Genomic DNA, 17589 nt, shown 5'->3' on the forward strand with positions numbered 1-17589 from the left:
GTCTCATGTAAAAACGACTCATTATAGACCCTGGCCTACTGTTAAGATTCAAATGTCCCACGAGATATGCGGGAGTCTACAGGTAGGCCTATATTTATATCATTATAGCATGCTCAGATTTTGTCTTAAGCCTTCTCTAGCTCTGATATGGTGGATCGATCGTAGGCCTATATAGGCCTATAATAGCCTTATAACCATCAAATTTTTTATTTGGCATGATCAAGTGAGTAGCTTAAAGCCCCATGATGACCCCTAGTAACCAAGTAAAACTCCTAAATCCCGGGGCAGTTCAATATGACACTTTTACGGTAAGGAGTAGGATTAAATTATGATCGGGCTTGTGACTCGACGGTGCATGAGAGCAAAATATATAATATAGGGGTCATGAGTGAGAGCATGATTTTTGCCCTGGATTTTTGGCATCAGGAGAGGAAAATATGCAAAATATGTGGTCACTGGGTGAGAGATGAACCATTTTTAAAACACTCAAATGGCAGCCAAAAAGTCAGAATTACATGGTGAATTACAATCAAATTAATAAAGATAGCAAAAAAAAAAAAAAAAAAGAAAGAAAGAAAGAAAGAAAAAAAAGTACAAATGTACATAAAAAATCATTAATAAATTATTGCACGATACACATACTCAATGAAATAATATTAAAAGAGTACAAACAAAAATTAAAGGTGAAATGAAATAAAGTTGTAGCTCATACCCAACTGTACTCAACTCAACATCATATCTCAAACACATACATGCACACACCGAAACAACTCCTCCCATACCCTTACACACCCACCAACATCACCGCCGTGTCCAGGATCTTTTCCTGGGGGCTTAATGGCTAAAATTGCCAAAAACGGCTGATTTTTAAAAAAAAAGTGCGCCCCACACGCCACTGTCATTGATACCACTACCTGCTATCAGCAGAAGACGGGCATTGGTAAACTACTTACTATCAGCAGTAGATGGGCATTGGTAAATTACTTACTATAAGCAGTAGATGGGCAGTGATAAACTACTTGCTATCAGCAGTAGATGGGGCATTAATAAACTACTTGCTGTCAGCAGTAGCGGCATTAATAAACTACTTGCTATCAGCAGTAGATGGGACATTGATAAACTACTAATTTTCTGTAGAAGACGGGCATTGGTAAACCACTTGCTATCTGCAGAAGACGGGCATTGGTAAGCTAATTGCTATCAGCAGTATATGGACATTAATATACTTGCTGTCAGCAGTAGATGGGACATTGATAAACTACTTGCTGTCAGCAGTAGATGGGCATTAATAAACTACTTGCTATCAGCAGTAGATGGTGCATTAATAAACTACTTGCTATCAGTAATAAACTATACTATCAGCAGTAGATGGGACATTGATAAAATACTTGCTATCTGCAGTAGATGGGGCATTAATAAACTACTTGCTATCAGCAGTAGATGGGACATTGATAAACTACTTGCTATCTGCAGTAGATGGGGCATTAATAAACTACTTGCTATCTGCAGTAGATGGGACATTGATAAACTACTTGCTATCTGCAGTAGATGGGCCATTAATAAACTACTTGCTATCAGCAGAAGATGGGCGTTAATAAACTACTTGCTATCAGCAGTAGATGGGACATTCATTGATAAACTGCAGAAGACGGGGATTGGTAAACTACTTGGTATCAGCAGTAGACGGGCGTTAATAAACTACTTGCTATCAGCAGTAGATGGGACATTGATAAACTACTTGCTATCTGCAGTAGATGGGGCATTAATAAACTACTTGCTGTCAGCAGTAGATGGGCATTAATAAACTACTTGCTATCAGCAGTAGATGGGACATTGATAAACTACTTGCTATCTGCAGTAGATGGGGCATTAATAAACTACTTGCTATCAGCAGTAGATGGGCATTGATAAACTACATCAGCAGTTAGATGGGGCATTAAAAACTATTTGCTATCTGCGCAGTAGATGGGGCATTAATAAACTACTTGCTGTCAGCAGTAGATGGGCATTAATAAACTACTTGCTATCAGCAGTAGATGGGACATTGATAAACTACTTGCTATCTGCAGTAGATGGGGCATTAATAAACTACTTGCTATCAGCAGTAGATGGGCATTGATAAACTACTTGCTATCAGCAGTAGATGGGACATTTATAAACTACTTGCTATCTGCAGTATATAGATGGGGCATTAATAAACTACTTGCTATCAGCAGTAGATGGGCATTGATAAACTACATCAGCAGTTAGATGGGGCATTAAAAAACTACTTGCTATCTGCAGTAGATGGGACATTGATAAACTACTTGCTATCTGCAGTAGATGGGGCATTAATAAACTACTTGCTGTCAGCAGTAGATGGGCATTAATAAACTACTTGCTATCAGCAGTAGATGGGACATTGATAAACTACTTGCTATCTGCAGTAGATGGGGCATACATAAATTACTTGCTATCAGCAGTAGATGGGACATTGATAAACTACTTGCTATCTGTAGAAGACGGGCATTAATAAACTACTTGCTATCAGCAGTAGATGGGCATTGATAAACTACTTGCTATCAGCAGTAGATGGGACATTGATAAACTACTTGCTATCTGCAGTAGATGGGGCATTAATAAACTACTTGCTATCAGCAGTAGATGGGCATTGATAAACTACATCAGCAGTTAGATGGGGCATTAATAAGTTACTTGCTATCTGCAGTAGATGGGACATTGATAAACTACTTGCTGTCAGCAGTAGATGGGCATTAATAAACTACTTGCTATCAGCAGTAGATGGGACATTGATAAACTACTTGCTATCTGTAGAAGACGGGCATTAATAAACTACTTGCTATCAGCAGTAGATGGGCATTGATAAACTACTTGCTATCAGCAGTAGATGTGACATTGATAAACTACTTGCTATCTGCAGTAGATGGGGCATTAATAAACTACTTGCTATCAGCAGTAGATGGGACATTGATAAACTACTTGCTATCAGCAGTAGATGGGCATTGGTAAACTACATCAGCAGTTAGATGGGGCATTAAAAACTTACTTGCTATCTGCAGTAGATGGGACATTGATAAACTACTTGCTATCTGCAGTAGATGGGGCATTAATAAACTACTTGCTGTCAGCAGTAGATGGGCATTAATAAACTACTTCCTATCAGCAGTAGATGGCCCATTGATAAACTACTTGCTATCTGCAGTAGATGGGGCATAAATAAACTACTTGCTATCAGCAGTAGATGGGACATTGATAAACTACTTGCTATCTGTAGAAGACGGGCATTAATAAACTACTTGCTATCAGCAGTAGATGGGCATTGATACACTACTTGCTATCAGCAGTAGATGGGACATTGATAAACTACTTGCTATCTGCAGTAGATGGGGCATTAATAAACTACTTGCTATCAGCAGTAGATGGGCATTGATAAACTACATCAGCAGTTAGATGGGGCATTAATAAGTTACTTGCTATCTGCAGTAGATGGGACATTGATAAACTACTTGCTATCTGTAGAAGACGGGCATTAATAAACTACTTGCTATCAGCAGTAGATGGGCATTGATACACTATTTGCTATCAGCAGTAGATGGGACATTGATAAACTACTTGCTATCTGCAGTAGATGGGGCATTAATAAACTACTTGCTATCAGCAGTAGATGGGCATTGATAAACTACATCAGCAGTTAGATGGGGCATTAATAAGTTACTTGCTATCTGCAGTAGATGGGACATTGATAAACTACTTGCTGTCAGCAGTAGATGGGCATTAATAAACTACTTGCTATCAGCAGTAGATGGGACATTGATAAACTACTTGCTATCTGTAGAAGACGGGCATTAATAAACCACTTGCTATCAGCAGTAGATGGGCATTGATAAACTACTTGCTATCAGCAGTAGATGGGACATTGATAAACTACTTGCTATCTGCAGTAGATGGGGCATTAATAAACTACTTGCTATCAGCAGTAGATGGGCATTGATAAACTACATCAGCAGTTAGATGGGGCATTAATAAGTTACTTGCTATCTGCAGTAGATGGGACATTGATAAACTACTTGCTATCTGCAGTAGATGGGCATTAATAAACTACTTGCTGTCAGCAGTAGATGGGCATTATTAAACTACTTGCTATCAGCAGTATATGGGATATTGATAAACTACTTGCTATCAGCAGAAGACGGGCATTGGTAAACTACTTGCTATCAGCAGTGAATGGGTATTGATAAACTACTTGCTATCTGCAGAAGACGGGCATTGATAAACTACTTGCTATCAGCAGTAGATGGGACATTGATAAACTACTTGCTATCAGCAGTAGATGGGACATTGATAAACTACTTGCAATCTGCAGAAGACGGGCATTGGTAAACTACTTGCTACCAGCAGTAGATGGGTATTGATAAACTACTTGCTATCTGCAGAAGACGGGCATTGGTAAACTACTTGCTATCAGCAGTAGATGGGTATTGATAAACTACTTGCTATCTGCAGAAGACGGGCATTGATAAACTACTTACTATCAGCAGTAGATGGGACATTGATAAACTACTTGCTATCAGCAGTAGATGGGACATTGATAAACTACTTGCAATCTGCAGAAGACGGGCATTGGTAAACTACTTGCTACCAGCAGTAGATGGGTATTGATAAACTACTTGCTATCAGCAGAAGATGGGCATTGGTAAACTACTTCAGTGCTATCAGCAGTAGATGGGCATTGGTAAACTAGGCTACTTGCTATCAACAGTAGATGGGCATTGATAAACTACCGGGTACTTGCTATCAGCAGTAGATGGATTGACAAACAATGTGCTATATATCAGCATTAGATTGGTATTCAGAAATGGGTATAATCAATGTAAACAATATACATGTATAAGTACACAACACAAATACATAAATCACAAGATAATATTTACAGTTTGCAATAATTAACTGCTAATTATAGTAATAGTATTGATAAACTACTTCCTCTCAGCAGTAGATGGGCATTGACAAACAACCTGCTATCAGCAGTAGGGCCTTGATGGGGCATTGATAAACTACTTGCTATCAGCAGTAAATGGGTATTGATAAACTACTTGCTATCAGCAGTAGTTGGGCATTGACAAACAACCTGCTATCAGCAGTAGATTGGTATTGATAATATACTTGCTATCTGCAGTACTTGCTATCAGCAGTAGATTAGTATTGCTAAACTACTTGCTATCAGCAGTAGACGGGCATTGGTAAACTACTTGCTATCTACTGCTGAAAGCAGGTTGTTTGTCAATGCCCATCTACTTCTGATAGCAAGTAGTTTACTTCTAGCAGTAGATGGGCATTGACAAACAATCTGCTATCAGCAGTTGATTGGTATTGATAAACTACTTGCTATCAGCAGTACTTGCTATCAGCAGCAGATTGGTATTGATAAACTACTTGCTCTCAGCAGAAGACGGGCATTTATAAACTACTTGCTATCAACAGTAGATTGATATTGGTAAACTTGCTGTCAGCAGTAGAGGCTCAGTAGATGGGTATATCGATAAACTACTTGCTATCAGAACTTCAGAAGTAAAGTAGTTAGGCATTGACAAACAACCTGCTATCAGCAGTAGATGGGGCATTGATGAACTACTTCAGCAGTAAACATAAACATAAACAATGCGATTTATAAAGCGCCTTTTACATAAGTAGGCAAAGCGCTAAAAGAGAGAAAGACAAGAAAGGAAATGGGTAGATGGGTATCGATAAACTACTTGCTATCGGTCAGCAGTAGATGAACTACCAAATCACACCAGCCCCTCTCATCCATCCATTCGCACAATAAAATGGATCAACCCACCGGGGGCACTCCATGAAAAGACCTCGGTATTTTGACAAATCCTGCACCTAATGACCCCGTTTTTTTCAGCAGCCTACACTGAATGACACCTTTTTTTGAACAATTAGTCCTCAAAATTGAAATTTCAACGCGCTACGCGCGCATTTTCAGCAAAATGAACGAGTTTTGTCTATTTTGTTCTGTAAAATTGGGTAAAAAGCTAGTAAAGTATTGCTATAAACTACTTGCTATCAGCAGTAGATGGGTGGATTGACAAACTACTTGCTTTAAGTTGCTATCAGTACCGGTAGAAGACGGGCATTGGTAAACGTCTTGCTATCAGCAGTAGATGGGCATTCATTGATAAACAACCTGCTCTCAGCAATAGATGGGGCATTGATAAATACTTTAGCTTTTTACCCAATTTTACAGTACAAAATAGACAAAACTCGTTCATTTTGCTGAAATCGTTTCTGAATTCTCTCCAAATGGTCCTCCTGGCTCTGAGCGAAACATGCATGCCATAAAGGGGCTGCGTACTCCAACACTGGTCTCATAGTCATAATTATAACCTGCGTTGAGATCCGCTTCTTTAAGGCTACACGATCTATTGTTGGTCGAAGCACCCGAAAAATCGATTTTAATTATCAAAATCAATATATTATTGACAAATAACACTTTGATGTTTTGCAAAAGTTCATTCTACAAATCATATACTTTGAAAACTTGCTTAATTTATTGCTGGGAATAAGTTATGTACATTTTACAAAAGTGTTGTTGTTTCAGTCTTCTTTACAACATTACGCAAGAACCACGGGACTTACAAGGGTATATCTGTGATATTTTAATTCTTCTTCGCACTCGCTACGAAATGATCAATGCAATTTTTGCCAAAGCTCACTAGCATTCGCAAGATGCTGTGAACTACCAAATCGCAACAGTTTAAAATAGTTCCTAACCTTAAGGTTACGTAACATGAACATTTTTCCATCAGCTTTGGAATGCATATTGTCTACCTGCCCTTGCCATTTCAGATCATTTTGGATGAAAACTCCCAGCAACTTGACTTTCTGGATTACTGCCTCAGAGATACGTAGATCAACATCTCTGGGATTGTTTTTACCAAAGTACACACTCATGGCCTGGCATTTACTTGGATTTGTTACTGTCAGACCACTCATGTAGAGATTCCAAACACTGCTGTACCTCAGTGACATCATAAATGGATCTATTTTCACCAATTGTATAAGTCAACAATACATTTGGACATAAATTAGGCACTTTACGTTACCAATACCATTAATTGTCCCTGCTTCCAATCCGAGGACAAAGTTTTTGCAATGTTTAGGCCTACTAAACTCACAAATAATATGAAAGAAACATATCCACTAATGCTTGATCAAGTTCAGTATTATTCATTAGGCTAAAAAGTTAACTTATCACATTTGCGAGCGTAGCGATCGAAAAAAGTGAGGTTTTTTACACCTTTTTGGTAAAAAAAGGCCCACATTTTGGAAAACGAAAGTCCACTTTTTCAAACTCCGCCGACTCCAAAAAGGTTGAAATTTGAAAAGGGCCACTTTTTCAAAATCAGCCTCCAAATAAATCCTGGTTGTAGGTCTCAAAAGGGGACATTTGGGGCATTTTGGAAGGGGGGAGGGCGTCCCAGGCCCCCTGGTTACAGGTGTGAGTCAGGATGTGTGAGTAGGCCTAATTAACAATTTTATGCGTTTATTTATACAGCAGTGTAACATCAATAAAAAACATATTTTGAACATTATGACATGTTGAAAATATGACATTAAAAAAAAAAAAAAAAAAAAAAAGCAAAACAAAACAAACGAGACTGTAGGGCCTATTATTTCAGATTTTTGGGTTCGTCGATGAGGGCAAGTCAACTTTTTGTTTTTAAGCATTATTCATGGTTCATTTGAGCTGATTTTGGCAACCCGTTATTAGTAGTTATAGACAGAATAATTTTTTACATGTAAATGATACAACGGTGTATGTTACTACTTCCTCATTTAGGGCCTTAGTCATGTACCTGTGCTTTCCTTCGGCTCAAGCGTACCCCAGGAGGAGCTCACAGGACACGGTACCACGGGATACACACCCCTAGCTGTTTAAGGTTAGGCTACGACAGCCTTTCATGATTGACTAAGTTTTCTTGGGGTAAGTTCACACAATATGTATGGCCTATGGTTACTCGTATAGTCCATAACTCTTTATATTTATTATTAAACATTAACTTTACAATAATATTAATAAATTCATGTTAAACCATAATAGTGTCTGGGCATGGGCGGTGGAAGCGGGTGTGGTTGGGGTTTGGTGGGGTGTATCCCTATATGATTTTTCCATGAAGGGACTTCCCCCTAAATATCCTAATAGAAGAAAAGATAGAGCAATATTTGCTCTTCGCATCTTAAGCATGTTAACCCAATAAATCGTATTTTGGGCCAGAATATAATTTTGTTTTGTTTTGTATTTCATACGTTTTCATGACCTTTGAATTGAAAACGTTTTGACCAACATCTGATATGTTCATAACAAGATGAGAAATTGTCCAATTTTGGAGTTGCATAGCGTGGTATAAGAATACACACACAAACTTTTTTAAACTTTCTTTTATTTATATAGGGCAAATGCTGCTATTATAGCCTACCTAAGGTCTCTGTAACCCACCTTTGCACAGTATTTTTGTGGGACCTGAGAGCACATCAGACACATCAAATTGCATTCTGAATACGAGGAATGTCCATCTAATATCAAATAATTTTTTGATTTTTGAAATTCGCGATTAGGCCTATAACGCAAATTTTATGGCGAATTATTGTAAATTCACATTTGACATTTAGCAGTGCTCGAAGTAAACTTTAGAAATCAAATGATATAATACTTATTAAGTGTATGTAAGCTGGGAAGAAACGCCGACCATCATTATGACAATTTTGACATTTCGTATTGAAGATAAACATGAAGTTTCCCAAAAGGCCTATAAATGCTGGCCCAAAACAACTGATTTTACATGATTTTAGCCAAATTGAAAAAAAAAAATATCTAAAACGCAAATTATGGGTCGGTCAGGCTTTTTATTCATCTCGTTATTGTCAAAGTTCATGCGCCAAAAATGATTTCACACTTCAGCACACAAACACAATTATCAGGGAAAGTACCTTCTGTATTCCCTACTAGTAGTTTCATAATCACGTCTACATGATTTGATTTTTTTTGGTTAGTATTTTGTTTCCTTATTTATTTATTTATTTATTTATTTATTTATTTATTTATTTATTTATTTATTTATTTATTTATTTATTTATTTATTTATTTATTTATTTATTTATTTATTTATTTATTAATTAATTAATTAATTTATTTTTTGTTTATTTTTTTTTTCATTAAAGAATTCACATGGAGCTGAATTGCGTAAATTTTGCACAATAGAACAAGCCTCTTAAAAAAAAACCTCGCGCATTATGGGACACAATTATTTGTAAATCTTTTGAAAGCATTGTAAACAAGTTTTCCTCGACCTCGTAAAACGAAGCGATTTCCGAAGTGCTTTTTTGGCTCTTTTTTGCACCCATGCAAGAAAACAGACCACAAAATATATTTCCTAATGCAAATGTACCTACATTTTTAAATGAAAGTTGTGATGTGCGTGCCATAATAATGCTGGCGGGCGAGTCACCATAAATGATTATCGATTCTATTTCATTAATACACACCTATGACGTCGCGCTATTGTTTTACCGCTCCATTATTTTCCACGAATGGAGCGATGATCACAATAACACGCCATTCGTAAATGCCTTTCTCTTTTCTCTGAGAAGCAAATACTTTTCAGGGAAAAAGTACTGGCATTTACGAATGTAGTGTTAATAACAATTGCACTTTCGTAAAGCAAGTATTTGCGAAATGTGCAGTATTGTTATTATCACTTCATTCATGCAAAACAATGATACGAAAAGCAACAAGACAATGATTTTCATTAATACAATAAATTAAGGAAGCGGATAGCAACATTTGCATAGTATTGTTACGGGACCTGAAAGCACATCAGACATATCGAATTGCATAAGGAATGTCCTTCTGATATCAAATAATTTTGATTGTGTGAAATTCGCGATACTAGTAATACACATTTTATAGCAAATTATTAGTCCTCGAAGTAAACTTTATATCAATCTAATGACATGTAATTAAACTGTATGTAGCTGGGATGAAAAGCCGACCATCAATTGAAAATTTTGAACTTTCATATTGAACATAAACATTTTTCCAAAAAGACCTACATTTTGTTTAATGTTTTGAGCTATTATCTTCAATAATGAAGGTCAAAATTTTCATATGATGGACGTATGCTGTTCACCCAAACTTCATACTCTTTAAGTGCATATCGTTAGATTTATACAATTACTTTGAGGACTGTTAAATTTCAAAACTATAAATTTTTAATAATTTGCCATAAAATGTGTATTATATCGCGAATTTAAAAAAATCTAAATTAAGGACATTCCTCATATTCAAATTGCAATTCGATGTGTCTGATGTGCTCTCAGGTCCCACAAAAAATACGTGAAAACGTCGCTATCCGAGACCTTAAACATAAATTTACAATGCAATCTGTGAAAAGCAAGGCAAGATCATAACGGGCAGGTTAAATTGTTGGCTAAGTTGTAGGCCTACTTATTATGCAAGATATGTTTTTAGCCTCACTTTGGAAAATACTTATTTTATGCTTCATTTATTAGACCCGTATACTTTTAATTATTTGGACCTTTCTTTCCACGCTCAGGGGCGTAACCAGACCTGACCTTCCGGGGGGGCAAGTTTGAAAAATTTCCCAATTTTTGACCAAAAGTTGTATTATTTATGTGCGCATCGCGAGCGGCTTGCCGCGAAGTGATAAACGGAGCATAGGGCCCCTGGTGGGGTCCAGGCTCATGTTTTTGGCATATTAGAAGCTAAAAATCCAGTGTTCAGAGTACACAATTTCACAATGAAAGTAGTATAGATCTTCTTCCCTCTTTCTTTCCCTTTTCTCTTCTCCCTTCCCTTTTTTCTTTTTTCTCTCCTTCTCCCCGTTTCCTCCTTCCCAATTTTTTGCTCTTCTTCCCAGTTTTTTTTTTGTGGGGGGGGGGCAGCTTGCCCCCCCCCCCCGGCCCCCCCACTGGTTACGCCACTTTTATAACATTTTTTCTTCTTTATATTTTTATACTACGTTTTCAGTGTCTTACTCACAATAACAGAAAAATACAGAACTAATTTTTTTGAATAAAAATAATATTGTCATGTTTTGCCAAATGAAACATAGCTAAATCCTAATCCTTTAGCTAGTCCTAACTGGCAATAAAAGTCAAATTTCAATATTTGGTCAATTTGAGGTAAAATGGTCCCAAAACATGCAATTTTGCATGTTTTCTTACAATTGTAGTGACAAAATTGTAAGACTTGGCACAAGTCTAAGCATTCAAAATCTTGAGTATAGGCTAAGAGTTAGCTCATAATTTTAATATCACCTGTCGTTTTTGCTAATTGGATATTAAAAAGATTGGAAAATGTGTTTTCAAAATTATTAGAATGCATGAACTTGAAATTAGTCTTTGTTCAAGTCTTTGGGCCTGACTGTCACAGAATACGAAAAAGGTCGAAAAACACCCTAAAAATGTTTTTGGCCCTTATTTCCAAAAAGTGACCAAATATTAAAATTTGACTTTCATTGCCAGTTAGGACTATAACCTAAAGGATTAGGATTAAGCTATGTTTCATTTGGCAAAACTGGATATTATATTTTTAATCCAAAAAAATTATGTATTTTTCTGGAATGGGGAGCAGGTCCTACGTATAATTTGTTATTTGGGCAACATATTGCTACATTCTGTACCTATGCATTTAGGCCTATGAATCTGTTTATTTTTTAATTGTTTGCTTTGGGCATGTTTAATAATGATAAAAGCCACAGTAGGCCTATTTTCTGTATAATTTTTATTTGGCTTTCGTACAAGCTGCATTTTGTTTCATCTGACGGTATTTTGGCATGCTTGAATAGGCCTATCGATCAGCATGATCAGTAGGCCTATCCGATAATTAATTTTATAATGTTACGGATACTCCATGGGTCTGGAAGTTGAGGTCGGAGCTTTTATTTCGCGTCGAAGGCGGCGAAGTTTTCTTCTTTTTTTTTTTGGGGGGGTGGTTGTTGTTGGTGGTGGCGTGTTTTTTTTTGCCCTCGAAGTACAGGGACATGTAGGTAAAATGGTTTGTAATACATATAGGGCCAACCCAGTTGTAGTAGGCCTAACTACAAATTTCGAACGTTTGAGGACTTTTAAACTCTAAACACTAACAATGTTTAATATTTAAACATGGCGTTTAAGAAATCGTTTATATCGTCAGTGTTTATAACACTTTGATGTGTGTAAGTGACTTTAGAGTGCGATTATTTGAAAAGGGAATGAAAGTGTTAGGTTTTATTTTGGATTTGTAAGGGGGACTGGAAGTTGAAGTCGGGGCTTTTATTTCGCGGCGAGGGCGGCGAAGGTTTTTTTTTTTGCCGCCGAAGTTCAGAAACATGTATGCCTAGGTAAAATGGGTTATAATAGGGCCAACCAAATAAAACAAAGTTTACACATTTACAATTCTCTTACCTTTCTTCGGCCAAAAGAAGAATCATGCCTGATTTAAGTCCTTAAGGGTAGATGCGGTATTGTTGGTCGAAGCAGCCAATAAAATCGATTTTTATTGTCTGTGTCAATATATTATTGAAAAATAACACTTTGCTATTTTGCAAAAGTTCATTCTTCAAATCATATACTTTGAAAACTTGCTTAACTTATTGTTGTTAATGAGTTATGTATATTTTACAAAAGTGTTGTTGTTTCAGCTCTCTTTACAACATAACTCAAGAACCACAGGACCTACAAAAGTATTTCTGTGATATTTGAATTCTTCTACACGCTCGCAAGGAAATGAGCAATGCAATTTTTGTCAAAGCTCACTACCATTCGCAAGATGTTGTGAACTACCAAATCGCAACACTTTAAAATAATGTATTACCTTAAATGCTGAGAATCAACGATTATATCCTCGGAATGGTTCCATCATTAAAATTATCCAAATTCAACGATGCTAAAAAAATAGTGTTCACAACTGCATGGTTGCTCAGGTATAGCGGCAGGTATAGCTTTCTTGAGGTACACTACTGTAATGACCATTTTGCCAATTTTCCTTATTATGCAAAATAGAGACCTCAACACAGCTACTTCAATAGTTAACACATTAGAAGTGGGCATAAAGACCTATTGATGGTCTAATCACTTGAATGATTTTGCAAATCTACGTTTATTTAATTTGTGTAACAAACATTTTAAATCTTTATAATTCAAGAGGGTGGTTACGGATGATTTGAACTAAACACCTGGATCGTGATGGGTAATTCTATAGAAATTTTACATAAAGCTAAGTCAATGTATTTTACAATCGCACCTGCACAATCATTGTTATTATTACGGTATCAATCTGCAATTGATCAGTTTGTAAATGAGCAACCTATTTCTATAACACTCCATTCGTGGAAAATAATGGAGCCATAAAACAATAGCGCGACGTCATAGGTGTGTATTAAGTCGGTTAATGGCCGCGGATTAGAACGTTCGTGAATAAGAATGGCCTTGGCGCTTCGCGCCGCGGCCATTCTTATTCACTCACGTTCTAATCCGCGGCCATTATCCTATACTTAAAGCCATAGGCCTAATGTATGATCTTTTAAAATGAATTTGGTCATTTTTTTTCAACCCTGATTTTTTTTTGGTATATTTCAATGCTTACTTATGTCTCAACTTATTCAGCCAAATCATAGTGCTAAGACAATAGCGAATTAAAGTCACAGCAACTAAGATAGTACGTTTGTTTTTTATTTTACCTCATTTATTTGGCTTACAATAGCCAGAAAATAAAGAAGTATCAAATTGAAATTTGACCGAAATCTTATGAAGGCCTGAACCATTAACTATATTAAACCTGACATCTTTCTCTAGAACTTTGGCATTTTACTTTTCTAAATTCTATGTAATATAAGGTAATTATTTATATATTTTTTTTTTTATATTGTACAAAATTACGCAATTCGGCTGCAATCCCAGCAAATACACAAATATTCTTGACACGTTTATTCAAAACGTTTTAATAACATTGAAATGTCGGGTTATTATAAAGGTCATGAAAACGTTTTAAAAATATTTTGGGCAAACATTTTTGCAAAATATTTTTTCAAAACACTCTGTTTAGAATGTTTTGCACCAAGATTTCAAATTATGTTCTTTGAATATTATTAAAACGTTTCATACTCTTTATATAACCCGACATTTAAACGTTTTCTGTACAACGTTTTGTGTTTGCTGGGATGTGAGTTTTTTTAATAAAATAAATTCATACTTAGGCTACCAAAACAAATACCAAGTAGACGTAAATTTGTAAATCTTACATGGGAATACAGAAGGTACTTTCCCTGATGATTGTGCCTGTGCACTGAATCGTGAACACATTGTTGGTGCGTGAACTCGACAATAACACGGTTGCATTCCGGTCTCATTTCTGCACTTTTATGGTTTGTACTTGTGAGAAATTTTTGCAAACTACCAGAAGTTGGAGGGTCTGCCATGTTTATCCTGATTTACTTGTCCTGCGAAGAACACTGTTTTTCCATCCAGACTTTCATATCCTTTGCATAAAATCCTCGCACAGATGAATGGTGCTATTTTCACATCACCTTTCACACAGTTTCTTCAGGGAAACAGGCATGCATTGCGGTTGCCCCCTCTTTCCTTTACATTGACAGATGTGCTGTTTTATAAACCAGACTTCAGCAAGTCGACAGAAGAATTATATGTGTTCCTTTCTCGGAAAAGGTACGCACTTTGACGTATTCTAGATCTTGACCGATATTACTGGATAATAGTACATTGACTGCATTATTTTTTTTATATTTTATTTTTATATTTACATCATATTTACCCAGGGTAACCCGATCAGCAAAAATGCTGTTCTTACACGGGGCCCTGCATCATATAACAATTGCACAACAGAAATTTAAAATTACATTATAATACAACAAAAGTTATTAACACATATCAAATCAAACCAGCATGACAAAATAATATAGCACCAACTAGAGAAACAGTTATTTGACCAAAAACAAACAAACAACTGAACATCTCTATTTTTAAATACACTTAGCTTAAACCATGGAAGTACTTCTAGTACTTCCTTACTTAAACTTATACATATTCTTAAAACATTTTAAATTTGAGGCGTTCCTTACATCATAATCAATTTTGTTCCATACCTCAACACCACTGTACGAGAAAGATAAGAAAATTTAAAATATTCGGTATCATTACCATTAGAGCAAGGTGGCAACGCTAGCAGACCAGCTGCAGCTTGTCTTGTATGAATGCCATGATTATCAGATACATATTTACATTTGGAAGAAAGATATGATGGCGCCAGGCCATTTAAAGATTTAAACATCAGCAGTGCTTTAAAATAATTGCAACAATCACAAAGTGAATTCCATCCTAATACTGGTACCATAACATTAGACGAGGTTTGGGAATTAACGCTCAAAATAATTCTAGCACATCGTTTTTGTAAGACATTGAGTTTGTGTACATCATTTTCATATCGACCAAACCATACAACACAGCAATAGTCAAAACAGGGTTGAATCAATGACTTGTACAAGATATTAAGGGTGTTACTATCAGATATTTTACAGAACAATTTCTGAATATAACACAATTTACTTGCTTATGCCACAGTAATTCATCATCAATTAAAACACATAAACATTTAGCCTTAATTGTTAACTCTCTCTAGTTTACAACCATTAACAATTACTGAAAAAGAATCTTCATCAACTTTACGTAATCTTGCACTACTGCCTAATAACATTACTTTAGTCTTATTTGTATTGAGGAAAAGCTTGTTTTTATGCAGCCATTTAGTTATCGCCTCAAGATCCTCCGTAAGCTTCTTTGACATAATGTTAACATCACTTTCATTGACATACAATGTAGTGTCATCAGCATACATAGAAATCTTTCCATGTTTTATTACTTTAGGCATATCATTGATAAAAATTATAAGCAAAAGTGGGCCAAGGATACTGCCTTGTGGAACACCTGTATTAATGGGTAATGTATCTGAAATAACTCCGTTAAACGACACTCTTTGCATTCTGCCACTCAGATAGGATTTAAACCAGTTGAGGGTGTTGTTTGATGCTTCAATATCGTAAAGTTTATTAATCAGGATATCATGATTCACGGTATCGAACGCCTTCCTTAGATCAATAAGGGCCATGCCCGTCATTTTACCAGAATTGATATTAGAGAGCCAGTCGTCCACCATATCAACAAGGGCTGATTCTGTTGAATGCCCAGGACGAAAACCAGACTGGTGCTCATTAAGAATTTCATGTTGCGATACATAAGAATACACATGATTGTGAACGGCCCTCTCAATAATTTTACTGACAACAGGCAAGATAGATAATAGGCCTGTAGTTGTTTGTGTCATCAAGATCACCACCTTTGTGCAATAACTTGCGGAATAACTTTAGCCTCTTTCCAGGCAGATGGGAACACGCCTGTTGAAAAAGAAAGGTTTAGAATGTATGTTAAACTCTCAATTATTGCAGGACGAGCTAACTTTAGAATTCTGCAGTTTAAGTCATCAAGACCAGTTGCCTTGGTTGCACTCATTTTACGAATTTCTTTATCAACAAAATCAGGTGATATGAGAGGTAAGTCAAGGATGGACCTGAACATAAAATCATCATTCTTTTTTTGATCATTATCATTACTCGTATTTGTACTATCGAGACCATTTATCAATTTAGTTGCAACATTTGCAAAATGCGTGTTAAGACCATTTGATATATCATCATCAGATGTTAAAACATTACCTTCAAATACGATGGAAGATGGCTTACAAGTTCTCTTTGATGGGAGGACTCTATCACGCTCGACTTCGTCTCGCATGATATTTGAAAACTCTAGCTCGACCGATAAGTTCAGGTATCACGCTCAATCCGTCCAATTTTATATCATTATTATGTCTTCAGAATCTTGCATCCTATACCTTTGTACATAACCCAGCTGTCTGATTAATTTGTGTATCGGTCACCTGGAGCTACAGGGTTTTTTCATATCTGTAGCCTCTTCATAGAGTGCATAGTTCATATACTTTATTTTATATGTAAAAGTCTCTGTTGGTGTGATTTTTTTGTTGTTTATGTGACAAATGCCATTTTTGACCAAAAATCACTTTTTTGACAAAAAAAATCACATTTTTGACTAAAAAATACATTTTTGACCAAAAATCACTTTTTTGACCAAAAATCACATTTTTGACCAAAAAATCACATTTTGACCAAAAAATAAATTTTTGACCAAAAATCACGTCAAAAATCATTTTTGACCAATAATCGCATTTTTGACCAAAAATCATGGTTTTGACCAAAAAAGATTCTGAAGACATAATAATGATAAAATTGGACGGATAATTTCGCATGATACCTGAATTTATCAGTCTCGCTAGAGTTTTCAAATATCACGCTCGACTTCGTCTCGCATGATATTTGAAAACTCTAGCTCGAACGATAAATTCAGGTATCACACTCAATCCGTCCAATTTTATATCAAACTTGGTACGGTGATAGTATATGGTGACCTCATGTGGTGTATAGTTTTGTGGGGGCCACC

At 36.1% G+C, this 17589-nt stretch overlaps 1 protein-coding gene across 1 annotated transcript in view; it reads left to right on the forward strand.

Annotated features, from left to right (window-relative positions):
• The first annotated feature begins 7775 nt into the window (after nucleotides 1-7775).
• LOC140169762 (uncharacterized) overlaps nucleotides 7776-17589 on the forward strand; it is a 123081-nt gene continuing 113267 nt past the window's right edge. The window contains exon 1 of the mRNA XM_072193068.1: nucleotides 7776-7990. The gene's annotated coding sequence lies outside the window, so the exon portion shown is untranslated. The remainder of the gene's footprint in view (nucleotides 7991-17589) is intronic.

The sequence above is a fragment of the Amphiura filiformis genome, chromosome 14 (genome assembly GCF_039555335.1).
Source record: "Amphiura filiformis chromosome 14, Afil_fr2py, whole genome shotgun sequence".
NCBI classification, from domain to species: domain Eukaryota; kingdom Metazoa; phylum Echinodermata; class Ophiuroidea; order Amphilepidida; family Amphiuridae; genus Amphiura; species Amphiura filiformis.